The 18,587-nt window shown below is 42.7% G+C and overlaps 1 pseudogene; it reads right to left on the reverse strand.

The window, feature by feature from the left end:
* Nucleotides 1-248: 248 nt before the first annotated feature.
* LOC131400499 (centromere protein V-like protein 1) lies at nt 249-1,080 on the reverse strand (annotated as a pseudogene).
* Nucleotides 1,081-18,587: the final 17,507 nt, after the last annotated feature.

Below are 18,587 nucleotides of genomic sequence, written 5' to 3' on the forward strand. Positions count from 1 at the left end.
ATTGTTCTCTTTGGTTATCGTCCCAGCCCGGCACAGATGGCCAGTCCATTCCGTGCTACGACGCTCCAAGAGCCTTGAAATGTTACAACTTGCAACTCTCTCTGTGGGGGAAGGGCCAGTTCCCACCACACAGAAAGCAGCTTGCTATCTCTGTTTGTGCTGGTGGCTATAGGTCAATGGAGCGGCCAAACATGGCTGTACTCATGTCAAGACACAAGACGACGCTGGAAAAACTGAATCAACGTGTTTTTTGTTTTGTTTTGTTTTTCCTGAGCCCATTGGAGAGGTGAGGTTGCAGGGCAAACGATCACGCGAAAGACCGATTCAGCGAATCACAACCAAGATCTGCTTACCTGGAGCAGATGCCTCTAGAGCCGTAAACACAGAACACTTAAATGGTAAATTTGCTAAATTGCTTAAAGCTGAGCGTGGACTAGTACGAGAGTAAGGGGGCCTCCACGTGTTCGTAGGCTTTACCTCCAGGAAAATGTTCCGGCGTCCAGGCAGTGCGGAGCGACGCCATAAACCCCGGGGTCAGAGGCAGATGCATGGAAACTCTGCACCCGGCACCCGCCGCAGAAGCTGCGCAGTGCCGCGTGCGTGTGGGATCGATCCGTGACGATGCTCTCGGCGCCCAGGAGGAGAGTGAAGCGCAAGGCCAGGACGAGGAAGCGTCGGTGCTGCGGTGCTGCTGCTTCCTGCACAGCCTGCAGCTGCGATCCACGACTCACGGGTTTGCAGGGGCCCAGGCTCAAACGGAACCGCGCCGCAGTGGCAGCCCCCGGTGTAGTGCACCAGGCCTGGCTACTGGAAGGTGTCCGGCAGGGACTTAGCGGTACCCTCGCAGCTGAGTCTCCGCGGCTTCCTGAACGTCTCCCAGCGCTCCCGCTGCGCGCCCAGGTCCATCTCATTGCGGGACAGGGCGGGCGCCGGGGCGGTGCACAGAGCTGTGGTCTTCGGAGCCAGCTTCCCTGGCCTGCCGGTTTGCTTTCAGTAGTGCTCTTTGCCGCCGCCAGGCTCCTGACCCCGGCTTGCACGAGCTGGCGGCCGCGCGCACCTGGTGCCTTGAGCCAAGTGGCTGCGCTGGTGGGGGCAGTGAGGCTGAGGGTGGGGATTGGCGTGGGGGGCAGGGAGCAAGGGGAGTAGGGATCCTTGGGCCGCTCTTGGCTGTGCGGTTGGGCGGCATTTGGCTTCCTTACCCTGCCTATGGCATGCTCAGCCATAAACGCAAATCTGGCTAAGTCGTCACCCTGCAGTGCAGATTGGGTGGAGCTGGGGGGTGCTCAGGTGCTAAGAACTTACTCGGCCACCCTTTTGTCTGCACTGCCAGGATTGGCCACTTGTTGAAAATGAGGCCTCTCCTGATCCTAAAATAGCCGTCCTGGCATAAAATATTGGCGAACTGTATCTGTAGCCCCTTCTCCTAAGCGATTTTTTTACATCATCCGTAGACACCTGGAGCTTGTCCATGCTCATTCTGTTACATACCTGCCCCGCGACCATGGAAATGGTCCTGAAGTTCTCTGGGTCCCAGTAATCTCATATGAGAAAAGGGGAATAATACGCCATATTCCGAGTGTAGCGGGGAGTAAATTCAAAAACGTATTTGAAGTATTTAATACAGCAGAAAGGAACTGGATTTATTATATCTGTAGTATTTCTAAATTCATTTTCCAATGATTTCCTAAGTTTCTAAAATTTTCCTTGGATTGATTTTTAGTTTTCTTCTATGCCAAGATTCAGGAAGTGTTCTGGATGCTGGACGGCTAAAAGCCAACATAACTTGATTCTTTTCCTCAAGCATCTCAAGGTCTAGTGTGGTAGGCAGACACACGAACGGACAAATTACATGACAGGGCTTAACGTGAAGAATTAGCAGTCTTTTAGGGGTATGGTGAGAATGCAAAGGAGAGACACAAGGGAAGAAGCTGCAGACTGGGATGGGCTGGGGGATGAGTGGCCAAAGAAGAAATCGGATACCGGAGAGAGAGAGCGAGCGAGAGCAAGCGAGCGAGAGCGCGCGCCAGAGAGAGAGCGCGCGCCAGAGAGAGAGCGCGCGCCAGAGAGCGCGCCAGAGAGAGCGAGAGAGCCGTCTCCTGGTGTGTGTGAAGGAGCTCCTCTGTATTCGACAAGTCCGCTCATCTGTGGGTTCACGTTCTTGATTCAGTCAGTGTAACCCTGAACGACATCTGTGCCTCTCACCTAGAAAATTAACAGCAAGAGCAGGGGGCTCTAGGAACACAGACGAAGGCCGTTTGGAAGTATTACTAAGCTTATTTTTCAGATGAGGGAACTGAGGCACAGAGAGGGTCAGAATTTCCCATGGTCACACTGGAAGTTAGTAATAAAGCTGATATGAACCAGGCAGCCCGACCCCCGAGTGTGCCCAGTGAATCACTTCACTGCATGGAGGAGGACATGTGGCCAGGCGCCTCAGCTATGAAGTTGGCAGCGGAGATTCAAGTCCAGGTCTGTGTGACTTCAAATCTCCCTACTCTAAACTCCCCTGTTGTTCTGCCTCATTTGTGCTCAGTAAATGGTAGCTCCTTTTCCTACTCTGCTTCATTGACACTGTACAGCGAGAAGTTATTTCTTAAACACCTGCTGTACAATGGGGCTACAGACAATTATTCCAGACGGGGAGCCGGAGGGGGCAGGGGGAGGGGAGTGGGAGGGAGGGAGGGAGCAAAACAGAAGCAACTGTTACTCCAACACCCACTACTACCATTGAGGTCAGTAGCCACCAGGTGTCCTCCAGACAGGTGGGGCAGGCAGAACTGCTATACTACTCTCAAGGGCTTTAGAGGAGTAGCACCTGAACCCAGCCCAGTTTTATAAGATCGATTTCTCTCCAGGTGAGTGTCTTGGTTTTCACATGCTTGATAACTTCACAACATTCACTGAAGGCTGAGTTGGGCCTCATGGTCAAGAAAGGAATTGGGATTCTCTAATGGTTTCCTATTGCTGCTGCAACAAATTACCAGGATCTTAAAATTCCACAAATTTATGATTTTCCAGTTCTGGGCCACCAGAAGTCTAAATGAGTCCACACGGCTGAGTCCCTTTTGGAGGCTTAGGGGAGAATCTGTTTCTTGCCTTTTGCAGCTTCTAAAGGCTGCCTACCCCTTCCTGCATCTTCAAGGCCAATAGCATAGCATCTTTTGTCACTCGCTCTCTCACTCGCTCGCTGTCTCGCTCTCGCTCTCTTATCTTCTCAGCCAGACCGAGATCAGACCACTCCCTGCCAAGCCTTCCCACAGCCAGACCCTGACCCATGGGGACTGATGTGGCCTACGTAATCGGGGAGGTTTACGCCAGTGTGATAAATAAGCTAGGTTGTATCTGAAGGTGGGCTACTCTCATCCAGCTACTTACAAATCCTGCCCCGCCAAGAGGCAGACTACAAAGGGGAAATATCCAAGGAAGACTGTCCCTCATGTGTGGGGAGTCCTGCTAACTCCTTTCCAGGGTGCCTTTTTGCTTTTATTCCTTTTAGCTCTTTCTTGCTTTTATTCCTCTTGTTCATCTTTCAAGTCGAAGCTTAGATGTCATTTCCTCTAGGAAAACTTCCATGGCTCCCCACCTGCATCTTGGATTGGTGCCCCACCTATTATTCTCATAGCACCCTCTATTTCCTCTGTCATATTCCTAATATCTATTACTTGTATTTTTAAATGTATTTTTAATTATGACAGAGTTTTACTTTCAGAATACTTATTTAATTATATATTTATGATTTATCTATTGTTTGGGTAGGCAGTTAACTTGGCTGAAGTCAAACTGAAAATTCCATCTCCCATGTGGTGTAGTAACTGCTCAAATACCAGTTCAGGCTTTTTGGCCCTTCTTTTTTGTTTAATTTTTAACAAATAAAAATTATGTATATTTAAGGTGTACAACTTAATGTTTTGATATATGTATACATTGTGAAAAGATCACCACAATCGAACCAATGAACATATCCGTCACCTCCCATAGTTACCTTTTTGTGAGTGTGGTGAGAACACCTGAGTTCTACTCTCTTAGCAAATTTCAGGTATACAATACATTATTATTACCCATAATCACCATACTGTACATTAGATCCCCAGAACTTATTCATCTTATAACTGAAAGTATGTACCCTTGGATCAATATATTCCCTTTCCCTTCACCACCCAGCCTCTGGTAAGCACTATTCAACTTTTTCTTAGATTCCACATGTAAGTGAGATCATGGGATATTTGTCTTTCTGTGTCTGACTTATTTCACTTAGCGTAATGTCCTCCAGGTTCATCTATGCTGTCACAAATGGCAGGACTTCCTTCTTTTTCAAGACTGAATAATATTCCAGTGTGTGTGTATATACCTCACATTTTTTTTTTATCCATTCATCTGTCGATGGACACTTAGGTTGTTTCCGTACCTTGGCTGTTGTGAATAATGCTGCAATGAAGATGGGGGTGCAGATATCTCTTCGAGATAGTGATTTTATTTCCTTTGGATTGGTACCCAGAAGTGGGATTGCTGGATCATATAGTAGTTCTATTTTTCACATTTTGAGGAAACTCCTTACTGATTTTCATAGTGGCTGAACCACTTGACAATCTCACCAACCGTGCACAAGTGTTCACTTTTCTCCACATCCTTGCCAACGCTTGTCATCTTTTGAGTTTTTGATAATAGCCATCCTAACAGGTCTGAGGTGACATCTCATTGTGCTTTTGATTTGCATTTCCCTGAAGATTAGTGATGTTGAGCACCTTTTTATGCACCTGTTGGCTATTCGTATGTCTTCTTTGGAAAAATGTATATTCAGGTCCTTTGCCCATTTTTAATCGGGTTATTTGGTTTTTTGGCTATTGAGTTACATGAGTTCCTTATATATTTTGGATATTAACGCCTTATCAGATATGCTTTGCAAGTATTTTCTTCCGTTCTGTAAGTTGCCTTTTCGTGTTTTTGATTGTTTCCTTTGCTGTGCAGAAACATTTTAGTTCGATGTAGTCCAAGCTGCTTATTCTTGCTTTTGTTGCCTGTGCTTTTGGTGTCAAATCCAAAAAATCATTGCCAAGACCAATGTCAAGGAGCTTACCCCCTATGTTTTCTTCTATGATTTTTAGGGTTTCGGGTCTTACGTTTAAGTCTTTAATCCATTTTGAGTTGATTTTTGTGTATGGTGTAAGATAAGGGTCCAACTTCGTTCTTTCGTGGGGTGGATATCCAGTTTTTTCAGCACCATTTATTGAAGAGACTGTCCGTTCCCCATTGAGTATTTTTGGCTCCCTTGTCAAGTATCAGTTGACCATGTATGCGTGGGTTTACTTTGGGGCTCTTTATTCTGTTCCATTGGTCTCTGTGTCTGTTTTTATGCCAGTGACGTATGGTTTCGATGCCTCAGGCTTTGTTATTCTCGCTCAAGATTGCTTTAGCTACTTGGGGACTTCTGTGATTCCATACAAATTGCAGGGTTATTTTTTCTGTTTCTGTGAAACATGCCGTTGGCATTTTGAAAGGGATTGCCTTGAATCTGTAGATTGCTTCGGGTAGAATGGACATGGTAGCAACATTAATTCTTCCAATCCATGAGCACAGAATATATTTCCATTTATTTGTGTCTTCTTCAATTTGTTTCATCAACGTTTTATAGTTTTCAGTGTACAGATCTTTAACCTCCTGGTTACATTTATTCCTAAGTATTTTATTCTTTTTGATGCTCTTGTAAATGGGATTGTTTCCCTAAGGTCTTTTTGTGTAGCTCATTGTTAGTGTATAGAAATGCAACTGATTTTCGTATGTTGATTTTGTAGCCTGCAACTTTACTGAATTCATTTATTAGTTTTAACAGTCTTTTGGGAGAATCCTTAGGGATTTCTATATGTAAGATCACGTCATCTGTAAACAGAGACAATTTTACTTCTTCCTTTTTGGTTTGGGTGGCTTTTATTTCTTCTTCTTGCCTAATTGCTCTGGCTAGGACTTCTAGTACTATGTTGAATAGAAGTGGTGAGAGTGGGCACCCTTGTCTTATTCCTAATCTTACAGGAAAAGCTGAAAGCTGTTCCCCATTGAGTGTGATGTTAGCTATCAGGTATGCTTTTGTTTTGTTGAGGTACATTCCTTCTGTACCTAATTGTTGCAAGGTTTTATCATGAAAGCATGTTGAATTGTGTCAAATGCTTTTTCTGCATCTATTGAGAGGATCGTATGATGTTTACCCTTCACACCGGTAATGTGGTGTATCACGTTTATTGATTTGCCTATGTAGAAGCATCCTTGTATCCCAGGGATAAGGCTGACTTGATCATGTTATGTAAGCCTTTTAATGTGCTGTTGAATTTAGTTTCCTAGTATTTTATTGAATATTTTTGCATCTATGTTCATCAGGGACACTGTCCTATAATTTTCTTTCCTTGTAGTGTCCTTGTCTGGCTTTGTAATCAGGGTAATGCCGGCCTTGTAAAATGAGTTTGGGAATCTTCCCTCCTCCTCTTCAAGTTTCTGGAAGAGTTTTATAAGGATTGGTATGAATTATTCCTTAAATGTTTGCTAGAATTCAGCAGTGAAGCCATCTGGTCCTGGGTCCTTCTTTGTTGGACGAGATGGTTGATTACTGATTCAATCTCATTACTGGTTATTGGTCTGCTCAAATTTTCTATTTCTTCATTTTGGTGTTAGTAGTTTGTGTGTTTGTAGGAATTTATCCATTTCTTCTAGGTCATCCAATTCGTTGGCATAAAATTGTTCATAGTAGTCTCTTATGATCGTTTATATTTTTGTGGTATTGGTCTTTTGTTTTGTTTTGTTTTTGCTAAGGAAGATTCGCCCTGAGCTAACATCTGTTGCCAATCTTCCTCGTTTTTTTTTCCTTGGTATGTGAGCCGCCACCACAGCATGGCCACTGACAGACTGGTGGTGTAGGTCCACGCCCAGGAACCGAACCCGGGCCGCGGAAGTGGAGCGCCAAACTTCACCACTAGGCCACCGGGGCTGGCCCATGGTATCGGTTTTAATGTCTTATTTTTAATTTTTTTTTGTGAGGAAGATCGGCCCTGAGCTAACATCTGCCAATCCTCCTCTTTTTGCTGAGGAAGACTGGCCCTGGGCTAACATCCGTGCCCATCTTCCTCCACTTTATATGGGACGCCTGCCACAGCATGGCCTGACAAGTGGTGCGACGGTGCGCGCCCAGGATCCGAACCGGCGAACCCCGGGCCGCCGCAGCGGAGCGTGAGCGCTTCACCGCTTGTGCCACCGGGCCGGCCCCAGTGTCTCATTTTGTATTTCTGATTTTATTTATTTGAGTCTTCTATCTTTTTTTTCAAAGTCTACCCAAAGGTTTGTCGATTTTATTTATCTTTTCAAAACAATACCTCATAATTTCATTGATGTTTTCCATTGTTTTTTCAGTCTTTATTTCATTTATTTCTGCTCTGATTGTTGTTATTTCTTTCATTTTGTTGACTTTGGGCTTAGTGTGTTCTTCTTTTTCCAGTTCCTTGAGGGGTAAATTCAGGTAGTTTATTTGAGATCTTTCTTTTTTCTTAATGTAGGCGTTTATTGCTATAAACTTCCCTCTTAGAACTGCTTTTACTGCATCTTATAAGTCTTGGTATGCTGTGTTTCCATTTTTGTCTTTTTCAAGATACTTTTTGATTTCCCTTTTGATTTCTTCTTTGACCCATTGGTTGTGCAGGAGTATGCTGTTTAATTTTCACCTATTTGTGAAATTTCCTGTTTTCCTCTTGCTTTTGATTTCTAGTTTCATACCATTATGTTTGGAAGTGATAGTTGGTATGATTTCAATCATTTAAAATTTCCTAAGACTTGTTTGGCCGGCCCCAGTGGTCTAGTGGTTAAGATTTGGTGCTCTCACTGCCACAGCCCCGGTTTGTTTCCCAATCAGAGAACCACACCACCTGTCTGTCGGTTGTCATACTGTGGCAGCTGTGTGTTGCTGTGATGTGGAAAGCTACGCCACCAGCATTTCAAATACCAGCAGGGTCACCCGTGGTAGACAGGTTTCGGTGGAGCTTCCAGACGGAGACAAACTAGGAAGAAGGACCTGGCCACCCACTTCTGAAAAAATTGGCCGTGGAAACTCTGTTAACAGCAACAGAGCATTGTCTGATATAGTGCCAGAAAGTGAGAGGATGGCACAAAAAGACCAGTCAGGGTCCCGCTCTGTTGTACACAGGGTCGCTAGGAGTCGGAATTGACTCGACAGCACCCGCAGCAAAAGACTTGTTTTGTGGCCTAACATATAACCTATCCTGGAAAATGTTCTGTGGATGCTTGAGAAGAATGCGTATTCTGCTGCTGTTAAATGGAATGTTCTGTATGTCTGTCAGGTCCATTTGGTCTAAAGAGTAGTTGAGGTTCAGTGATTCCTAATTGATTTTCTGGATGATCTATCCATTGTTGAAAGTGGGATATTGTAGTCCCCTACTATTATTGTATTGCTTTCTATTTCTCCCATCAGCTCTGTTAGTATTTGCTTCGTGTATTTAGAAGCTTGGAAGCTGGGGCACGTATATTCACTATCGTTATTTCCTCTTAATGAAGTGATCCCTTTATCATTTTATAATGACCATATGTGTTATACAGGTTTTGATGTAAAGTGTATTTTCTCTGATATAAGTATAGGCACCCCTGCTCTCTTTAGGTTTCCATCTGCATGGAATATCTTTCTCCATCCCTTCACTTTCAGATATATGTGTGTTCTTAAAGGTGAGGTGAGTTTCTTATGGGCAGCATATAGTTGGGTCTTGTTTTTTCATTCATTCAGCCACTCTATGTCTTTTGATTGGAAAATTCAATCCATTTACATTTAAAGGAATTACTGACAGGTAAGGGCCTACTATTGCTATTTTTGTGTGTGTGAGCAAGATGAGCCCTGAGCTAACATCCAATGTCAATCCTCCTCTTTTTTGGTTATTATTATTATTTTTTTTACTGAGGAAGATCGGCCCTGAGCTAACATCCATGCCCGTCTTCCTCCACTTTATGTGGGACGCCGCCACAGCATGGCTTGACAAGCAGTGCGTCACTGCTCGCCCAGGATCCGAAGCTGCGAACCCTGGGCTGCCGAAGCGGAGCGCACGCACTTAACCGCTTGTGCCACCCGGCCGGCCCACTATTGCTATTTTGTTAATTGTTTCCTGAATGTTTTGTAGATCCTTTCATCCTCTCCTCTCCTCTTGCTCTCTTCTTTTGTGATTTTGATTTGATGATTTTCTAGAGCGGTATGCTTTGACTCCTTTCTCTTTCTCTTTTGTGAATCTACTATAGGCTTTTTCTTTGTGGTGACCGTGGAGCTTACATAAAATATCTGATAGTTATAACAGTCTATTTTAAACTGATAACAACTTAACTTTGCACATAAAAGCTCAACACTTTTACCCCCACGCCCCCAAATTTTATGTTGCTGTTGTCACAATTTACATCTTTTTATATTGTGTATCCATTAACAAATTATGTAGCTAAGTTATTTTTAATTCTTTTGTATTTTAACCTTTATGCTAGAGTTATGTGATTTACACACCACCATTACAATATTAGTATATGCTGAATCTTACTCTATATTTACTTTTACCAGTGAGTTTTCAACTTTCATATGATTTCATGTTCCTAGTTAGCATCCTTTCTTTCAGCTTGAACAACTCCCTTTAGCAGTTCTCGTAAGGTAGGTAGCGGTGATGACCTCTTTCGGCGTTTGTTTGTCTGCGAACGTTTGTCTCTATCTCTTCTTCAGTTCTGAAGGTTAGCTTTGCTGGGTAGAGTATTCGTGGTTGGCAGGTTTTTTTTCTTGTAACGCTATGAATGTATAAACCTAGTCTGTCTAGGCCTGAAAGGTTTCTGCTGAGAAATCTGCTGATAGTCTTATGGAGAGTCCCTTGTTTATGATGAGCTTCTTTTCTCTTGCTGCTTTCAAGTTTCTCTCTTTGTCTTTGATTTTTGACAGTGTTATTGTAATGTGTCTTGGTGAAGTCTTCTTTGGGTTGAACATGATTGGGGACCTTTGAGCTTCATGTACGTGGATGTCCATTTCTTTCCCCAGATTTTGGAAGTTTTCAGCCACCATTTCTTTAAATAAGCTTTCTGCTCCTTTCTGTCTCTCTTCTCCTTTTTGGATTCCCATAATGCGAAATATTGTTTCGTTTGATGGTGTCACATAAGTCCCACAGCTTTCTTCGTTTCTTTTCATTCTTTTCTCTTTTTGTTCCTCTCACTGGATGATTTTAAATGACTTGCCTTTGTGTTTACTAAGTCTTTGTTTTGCTTGATTGGGTCTGCTGTTGAAACTCTCTACTGCATTTCTCAGTTTATTCATTGTATTTTTCGGCTCCAAAATTTCTGTTTGGTCCTTCTTTACATCCTCTATCTCTTTCTTGAATGTCTCGTTTTGTTCTTGTATTGTTTTTCCTACTTTTGTGAAATTGTTTATCTCTGTTCTCTTGTGGCTCTCTGGGCTTCTTTAGACCAATTATTTTGAATTGTTTGTCAGGCAATTCACGGGTCTCCGTTTCTCTGGGGTCGGTTACGGGACAGTTCATTGTTTCCCTTTGATGGTATCATGTCGCCCTGATTCTTCATGGTCCCTGTAGCCTTGGCTAGGTGTCTGTGCATTTGAGGAAGTAGTCACCTTTTCCAGACTTTATGGACTGACTTCTGTAAGGAAATATCTTCATCTGTGGGTGAGGTCACTCTGGAGCATGCTGTGGTCCCGGGTCTTATGGTGTGGCACACCAAGTGCAGGGCCATGTGGCAGCTCTCATCCAGGGGTCATGGTGTCTTGTTAGCTCAGGCACCTCGTGTTCACATCAACCACTGTGTGATCCTTGGTGGCAAGTGCTGCAGGGGGCTTGTGGTGGCTGCGAGGACTGTTGGGGTCCTTAGCAGCACCTCCAGGTTCAGCAGCGAGGGCTGGTGTCCAGTGACCAGGGTCGTGGCCAACTGTGGGCACACGAGGAGCTGCAGAGGCCTGGGCTGTCAGCATGCACTTGTGTGGCTGCAGGGGCTAGGCGAGGGCACACATGCAGCAGTGGGGGCCAGTGAGGGGTTGGGGGAAGGGGCATGCGGGTACACTGCTGCAGAGGCTAGTGGTGGGTACAAATGGCGATGCAGGCAGGTGACAGGATCAGGGCCTAATCCAGGTGCACAAGCGCACATGGGGGCCTGGGCTGTTGGCATTGCCGTCATGCATCTGCAGAGGCAACTGCTGGCACATGCATGGCAATGATAGCTGGTGACTGGAGTCAGGACCAGCAGCGTGCATGTGGACAGCTGCAGTGGCTGGTTGTGGGCGTGCCTGGTGGTGCAGGCCAGTGATGGGAACTGGGGCTGGATTTGGGCCCACAAGCATCTGTGGGGCTTTGGTTGTTGGTATGTACTCGTGTGGCTGCAGGGGCAAGCTGTGGGCACATGCACAGCAGTGAAGACCAGTGACAGGAGTTGGGCTGGTGGCATGCGGGGGCTAGCTGCAGGCATGCGAGGCAGTGCAGGTCAGTGAGAGGAGTCAGGGTCAGATCTGGGCACACAAGTAGCTGCGGGGGCATGGGCTTTCAGCGTGCATTGATGTGGCTGCAGGGTCTAGCCACTGGTGCGTGCGTGGCCATGAAAGCCAATGACAGAAGTCAGGGCCAGTGGCACGCAGGTGCACAGATGCAGGGGCTAGCTGTGGGCGTGTGCGGCAGTGCAGGCTAATGACAGCAGTCGGGGCCAGGTCCAGGTGCATGAGTAACTTCAGGGGACTGGGCTGTTGGTGTGCACTCGTGTGTCTGCAGAGGCTAGCCACTGGCACGTGCATGGCGATGCAGGCCAGTGACAAGAGTCAGGGCCGGCTCCGGGCACCCACACAGCGGCAGAGGCCTGGGCTTTTGGTGTGCACTCATGCAGCTGCAGGGGCTAGCTATGGGCACGCACACAGTGGTGGGGGTTGGCTGTGGGGGCCTAGGCTGGTGTCATGCACACTCGTGTCCGTAGAGGCTGGGGTTGGCAGAGATCCCAGGCTGGGGCATCTGCGATGGCATTGGCTGGGGTGGCTCTGGTGTGTGGTGGGGAGGGGGTGGGGACCGACTCAGACGGTTAGTGCCTGTGAACCTGAAAATCTGCTCGGAGTCTGCAGCGTCTCTGCTGGCCATTGGTTTCCTCAGCAGCAAAACTGCTGGGATCCCCTGCAGAGTGGTCTGTTGGGGTCCGCAATAGGGTCCTCGGTGATGAAAGCTGCATGGGGGAGCTCACCGTATCCTCAAGGGATGTTGAGGTGCTCAGAGGCAAAGGGTGTTGGGGTCCTCTGCAGAGCAGGCCACTGAGAACCATGGGCACTCCCACTAAGTGGCTGATACTTGTAGCCCCTGCCCTTCTTCCTTGTTCCTAGCCGTCTCTAGACGGCTCAGCTTTGCTGGTGTCTGGGTGGGATGAAACCAAAGTGAGTCCTTCGTGCAGTGCCCTGAAAGGCTGAGGAAGCTGGTCACTCACCCTGCTCTCCTTCTCCTTGTGAGGGGAACTCTCTTGGGCCAGGGAGTTCCATCTTGGCACTGAGCAGTGCTGGCCTGGGGGGCGGGGTGGGATGATGCAGGCAAAATGATACTGTCCTTCCTATCTTTTCTGTGTGGCTATTCTCAGGTTTTTTGCTCCACTGTGTTGCTGAAGCTTCTTAAGTGTAGTCCTGAGCTCCCCCAAAGTTATTTTTATTTGTGGATAGCTATCTAATTGTTGTTCTTTGTAGGAGGACGGAGGCTGGGGGTCACCTACTCTGCCATCTTGGTGATGTCACTCAATTCAGTTTTTTTTAGCCTTAGCTAGCCAGCTTGGAGTCTGCCCATGTAGTCGGAGTTCAGAGGTCAGCCAAGAATTTGGCAAATGTTACGTGAAGAACGTGGCTTCCTCCTCTCTGGCTGTTTCTATAGCAGCGTATACCCTCCTCACTTTCTATCCGCTATGGTTGCCCCCAAACGTTGTATTCCAGTTTTTCAAGCCATCAAGACTACAGATTTTCCATCTGAGTTTTTAGTCACCCTGCAGATAAAGACTGGAACCTGCTCTCAGACTAAAACCCATAAAAAATGGTAAACTGATACTTCTTAAAAATGTCATTCTCAAGAAAAGAAAAATAAAATAAGGCATTTGAAAAAGAAAAATTGGTTTATACAGTCGACGAATGGACAAATGATCTAAAGAAGGATTAAAAGGAAACTCTCTGTTTAAACAAAATGTCATTCTCCTCTAATTTCTGCCTACTTATGTTCACCCTTCGTGCCTTCAGGTAAGTGTGTACCTCTGTGAGTGTGTGTGTGTGTGTGAATATATATAGTTGTTACCTGCGGGAGGGTAGGTCTGATAGGAGAATTTCAGCCTAGTATGGCTGAACTTGGTGAATTAATTTTTTTAATTTCTTAAATTTAACAACAAATTAATACCATATTAAGTACAGATGAAAAGTTTTAGCAACAACCTGGAAAAATTCTTGCTAACACCAATCAAAAGGAAGCTGGAGTAGCAATATTAATTTCAGACAAAGGAGACTTCAAAGCAAGGAAAATTACCGAGGATAAAGAGGGACGTTACATAATGACAAAGGGGTCCAAACTCCAAGAAGGCACAATAATCCTTAATGTATATGTGTTTAACAATAGAGTATCAAAATATGTAGTCAAAAGCTGACAGAACTGCAAGGATAAATAGACAAATCCACTATTATAGTTGGAGACTTCAACACCCCTCTGTCAATAAACGACACATCCAGCATGCAAAAAATCAGTAAAGATATAGGTGAACAGAACAGCACCATCGATCGACTGGATCAAATTGACATTTATAGCATACTTCACGTGAGAACGTAAGAATACACATTTTTCTCAAGCTCCCGTGGAACGTCACTAAGATAGATCACATTCTGGCCCATAAAACACACTCTAACAATTTTAAAGGAATAGAATTCATACCAAGCATGTTCTCAGACCGCAATGGAATTAAACTAGAAATCAGTAGCAGAAAGCTGTAAATCCCAAAACGTCTTGAGGTCAAACAACAAACTTCTCTTCAAAATAACACATGAGTCAAGGAAGAAGTCTCTAGAGAAGTTAAAAAGTATTATGAACCAAATGAAAATGAAGATACAACTTATCAAAATTTTAGGAGGCAGTGAAAGCAGTGCTTGGAGGGAAATTTATAGTATTGAATGCATATATGAGAAAAGAAGAGAAATCTGAAGTCAACAATCTAAGCTTCCACCTTAGGAAATGAGAGAAAGAAGGACAAATTGAATCTATTATAAGCAGAAGAAAAGAAATAATAAAAATTAGAGCAGAAATCAATAAAATTGAAAACAGAAAGTTAACAGGGAAAAATCAATGAAACCAAAAGCTGCTTCATTGAAAAGATCAATAAAATTGGTAAATCTCTATCTAGGCTAACCAAAACAAAGAAAGATTACAAATTACTAAGATCAGAAATGAAAGAGGGACTATCACTACTGATTCCATGGACATTAAAAGAATAATAAAAAGTATTATGAACAACTCTACGTCCACAAATTTGAGAACTTAGATGAGATGGACTAATATCCTGAAAGACAGAACCTACTAAAACTCATGCAAGGAGAAGTAAGTACTCTGAATAGGCCTTTATCTATTCAATGAGTTGAATTAATAATTAATAACCTTCCAAAATAGAATGGGTTGACCAGTGAATTCTACCAAACACTTAAAGAAGAAACGATGCCAATTCTCTACAATCGCTTCCAGAAAATTGAAGCAGACAGAGCACTTCCTAACTCACTCGATGAGGCCAGCATTACCCTAATACCAAAACCAGACAAGGGTATTACAAAAAAGGAAAATTACAGACCAATATCTCCCATGTATGTAGATGCAAAAATCCTCAAAAATTATTAGCAAATCAAATCCAACAATGCATAAAAAGAATTATACACCACAATCAAGTGAGACTTATTCCTGGTACGCAAGGCTGGCTCAACACTTGAAAAATAATTAATTTAATCCATCACATCAATAGGCTAAAGAAAAAAAGTCATAAAACCATATCAATAGACAAAATCCAACACCCGTTCGTGAAAAGAAAAGTTCCTAGAAATAGAGGTATAGAGGGGAACTTCTTCAACTTGATAAAGAACATCTACAAAAAAGCTACAGCTAGTATCACACTTAGGATGAGAAACTAGATGCTCTCCCCCTAAGATTAGGAGCAAGTCAAATATGTCCCCTTTTACCGCTCCTATTCAGCCTTGTGCTCAAATTCCTAGCTAACGCAATAATACAAGAAAAGAAAAGGTATACGTTTAGTGAAGAAAGAGATTAAAGTGTCTTGTTTTCACAGATGACATGATCGCCTATGCAGAAAGTCCTAAAGAATCGACGAAACAAACAAACAAACAAAAATTCTCCTGGAAGTAGTAAGTGGTTACAGCAAGGTTGAAGGATACAAGGTTAATATAAGAAGTCAATCACTTCTCTATATGCCAGCAATAAACAATCGGAATTCAAAATAAAAAACACAGTACCATTTACATTTGCACCCCCCAAAACGACATGACATGCCTACGTATGAATCTAACAAAAGAAGTACAAAATCTATATGTGGAAAACTACAAAACTCTGATGAAAAATATCAAGGGAGAACTAAATAATTGGAGAGACATTCCATGTTCATGGATAGGAAGAGTCAGTACTGTCAAGAACTTGACCTATAGGTTCAATGCAATCCCAAACAAAATCCCAGCAAGTTATCTTGTTGATATCAACAAACTTATCCTAAAGTTTATATGGAAAGACAAAAGACCTAGAAGAGCCAACACAATACTGAAGAAGAACAAACTTCAACACTTACTATAAAGCTACAATAATCAGTGTGGTATTGGTGAAATAGCAGACAAATAGATCAATGGATTAGAATAGACACACACTACTATAGTCAGCTGATGTTTCACAAAAAAAGCAAAGGCAATTTCATGGAGAAAGGGTAAGCTTTTCCTCAAATGGTGCTGGGACAACTTGATATCCACCTGCCAAAAAAACAAAACAAACAAAAAAATGGACCTAGACACAGACTTTAAAACTTGCACCAAATTAGCTCAAAATGGATCATAAACCTAAATGTAAAGTGAAAAACTATATGACTTCTAGAAGATAGCATAGGGGAAAATCTAGGTGACCTTGGGGGTTTGTTGATGACCTTTTAGATAAAACGTCAAAAACACAGTCCGTGAATGAAAAACATGATGTTAGACTTCATTAAAATTAAAACTTAGGCTCTGTGATAAACACGGTTGAGTGAATTAAAAGAAAAACAAAAGCCACAGACTGGGAGAAAGTATTTGCAAAACAAGTATCTGATAAAGGATTGGTATCCAAAGTATACACAGAACTAACAATAGTTCATTCATTCTCAACAATAAAACAACATCCATTCAAACTCAACAATAAAAAAACCAAGCAACCCAATTAAAAAATGGGCAAGAGATAGGAACAGATATCTCACCAAAGAAGAAATACAGTTGGCAATTAAGCATATGAAAAAATGCTCAGCATCGTGTGTCATTAGAGAATTGCAAATTAAGACAACAGGGAGATACCACCGCACACCTATTAGAATGGCTAAAATCCCAAACACTGACAATCCCAAATGCAGACGAGGATGTGGAGAACCAGGAACTGTCATTCATTGCTGCTGAGTATGCACAATGATATGACCACTTTGGAAAAAAGACATTCTGGCAGTTCTTTCGAAGCCATTGATTTTGGATCCACATCCTTGTTTCTGTTGACGTTAAACTGAAACTTCCTTGAAGTGTCACGTGGAGAGTAAAAGAGATATGGTATATTAGACGTCGGGTAGACATTTAGACAATCCGTCAATGGGACATATAATTATTTACTGGATACTCTTAGAAAAGAGCAGACTAATACATCTTCAACTATAGTCCATAACATTGTTCAGATAGGTTGCTTAGGGCCTCATAACATTCAATTTCACAGAACCCTAAATATGTTGTTCTGCTAGGAACAATTATTCTTGTCTGCCTAGATTTTAGCTCAGAGTCAGATCACAGAAGCCCTGATTTCAGGAGTTGGTGTGATCATCAATAATTACTTATTAAATAACCTTCTCTGAGTTAACTGAGTTCTCTCGGCCTCAGTTATATCCCGTGTAAACTGGGGTTAAGAATAATGCCTACTTTGTAGAATTGTTGTCATAATTTAAAAATATAATGCATTTAAAGTGTCCAGCCTAGTATCAGGCATATGGTGAGTTCTCAGTAATGGAAACACTCGTTGTTATTATTAAATTTTATTAGTGACATGAAGGAGGACCATGATTTCTCTGGTTTGTGCCTTTCAATCTAGTTAATATTTTTTAGTGCATCTAGGACATATGGTACGACACAAAATACTCTGGGAAAGGCATATGGAAGAATAGAAGGAGTCTCTGCTTTAAAAAGTTTACAGTCTAGTTAGCACAAGAGATTTTTCAAAAGAGTGAAGAATGAGAGGGAAAATTGGGGAAATAATTCTTCTTTAAATAAGAATACTGGTTAATAAATGCAGCACACAATGTAAGAATTGATTTAGGCCAGGAGAATCAGTGAATGATAAAATCATTGTATGAAATGTTATTAGAGAATACGATATTGAAGTTATTAACCCCCAGATTACTTACTAATTACTAGGGGAAAATATGCATTTAACTGGAAAGGTGGGTGGCCACCATTTTAGCCAAGGTTGGGGTAAACTGACATGATATGCCTTCTGATGTAAAATATCAAATATATAATCCCACTAATGTAGTATTCTTGCCAAAAATGTTTAACCAGAATCTAATCATGAGGAAACTGACAAATATAGATTGTGGGACACTATAAAAGAAAACTGGGTGGAGTGTTCAAAAGTTCAATGTCATGAAAAACAAAACAAAAAGGTTGAGGGATTTGTTCTAGATCTTTAATAAAGTAGAAAAGCGAGGCATACAGCCAACAGATCGAATGACTGAATCTTGCATTGGGAAAAAGAAAGGTCTATGAAAGACATTTGGGGAACGTTTGAGAAAATGAAAAATATATTTATTTACATAATCTCATTGAATTAATGTTAAAATTTTTAAGTTTGCTAACAGTAATGTGGTTATCTAGGAAAATGTCCTTATTTTTAAGAGAGGAATGCTGAAATACTTAGGAGTGAAGTGTCATAACATCTGAATTTTTCTTTCAAATGGTACAGCATAAAGCTTAGATAGATAATTTATAGATAGATCAAAATAGACAAGATAGAGCGTGTGCATGCAAATATGGGAAAATGTTAACATTTGTCTTTGGGAACTCATTTTAGTCTTCTTTCAGTTCTTTCAAATTTTCTATAGGTTTGAAAATTTTCAAAATTAAAAGTTGCAGGTAGATATTTAGTTCAGTGGCTTAGCATCAGCTATAATCCGGCAAACACAGAAACCAATCATCTACCGGTTTTCTTAACATTATATCGGGGCTTGTGAACTGTTATTAACAGCCTCATAGCCGTAACACATGTCAAGGCAGGAAACAAAGAACATATGACAAAAAGCCTCACGTGTCCCATGCAACCCGCACAAATGCAAAT

Source organism: Diceros bicornis, chromosome X, assembly GCF_020826845.1.
Source record: "Diceros bicornis minor isolate mBicDic1 chromosome X, mDicBic1.mat.cur, whole genome shotgun sequence".
Lineage (NCBI taxonomy): Eukaryota > Metazoa > Chordata > Mammalia > Perissodactyla > Rhinocerotidae > Diceros > Diceros bicornis.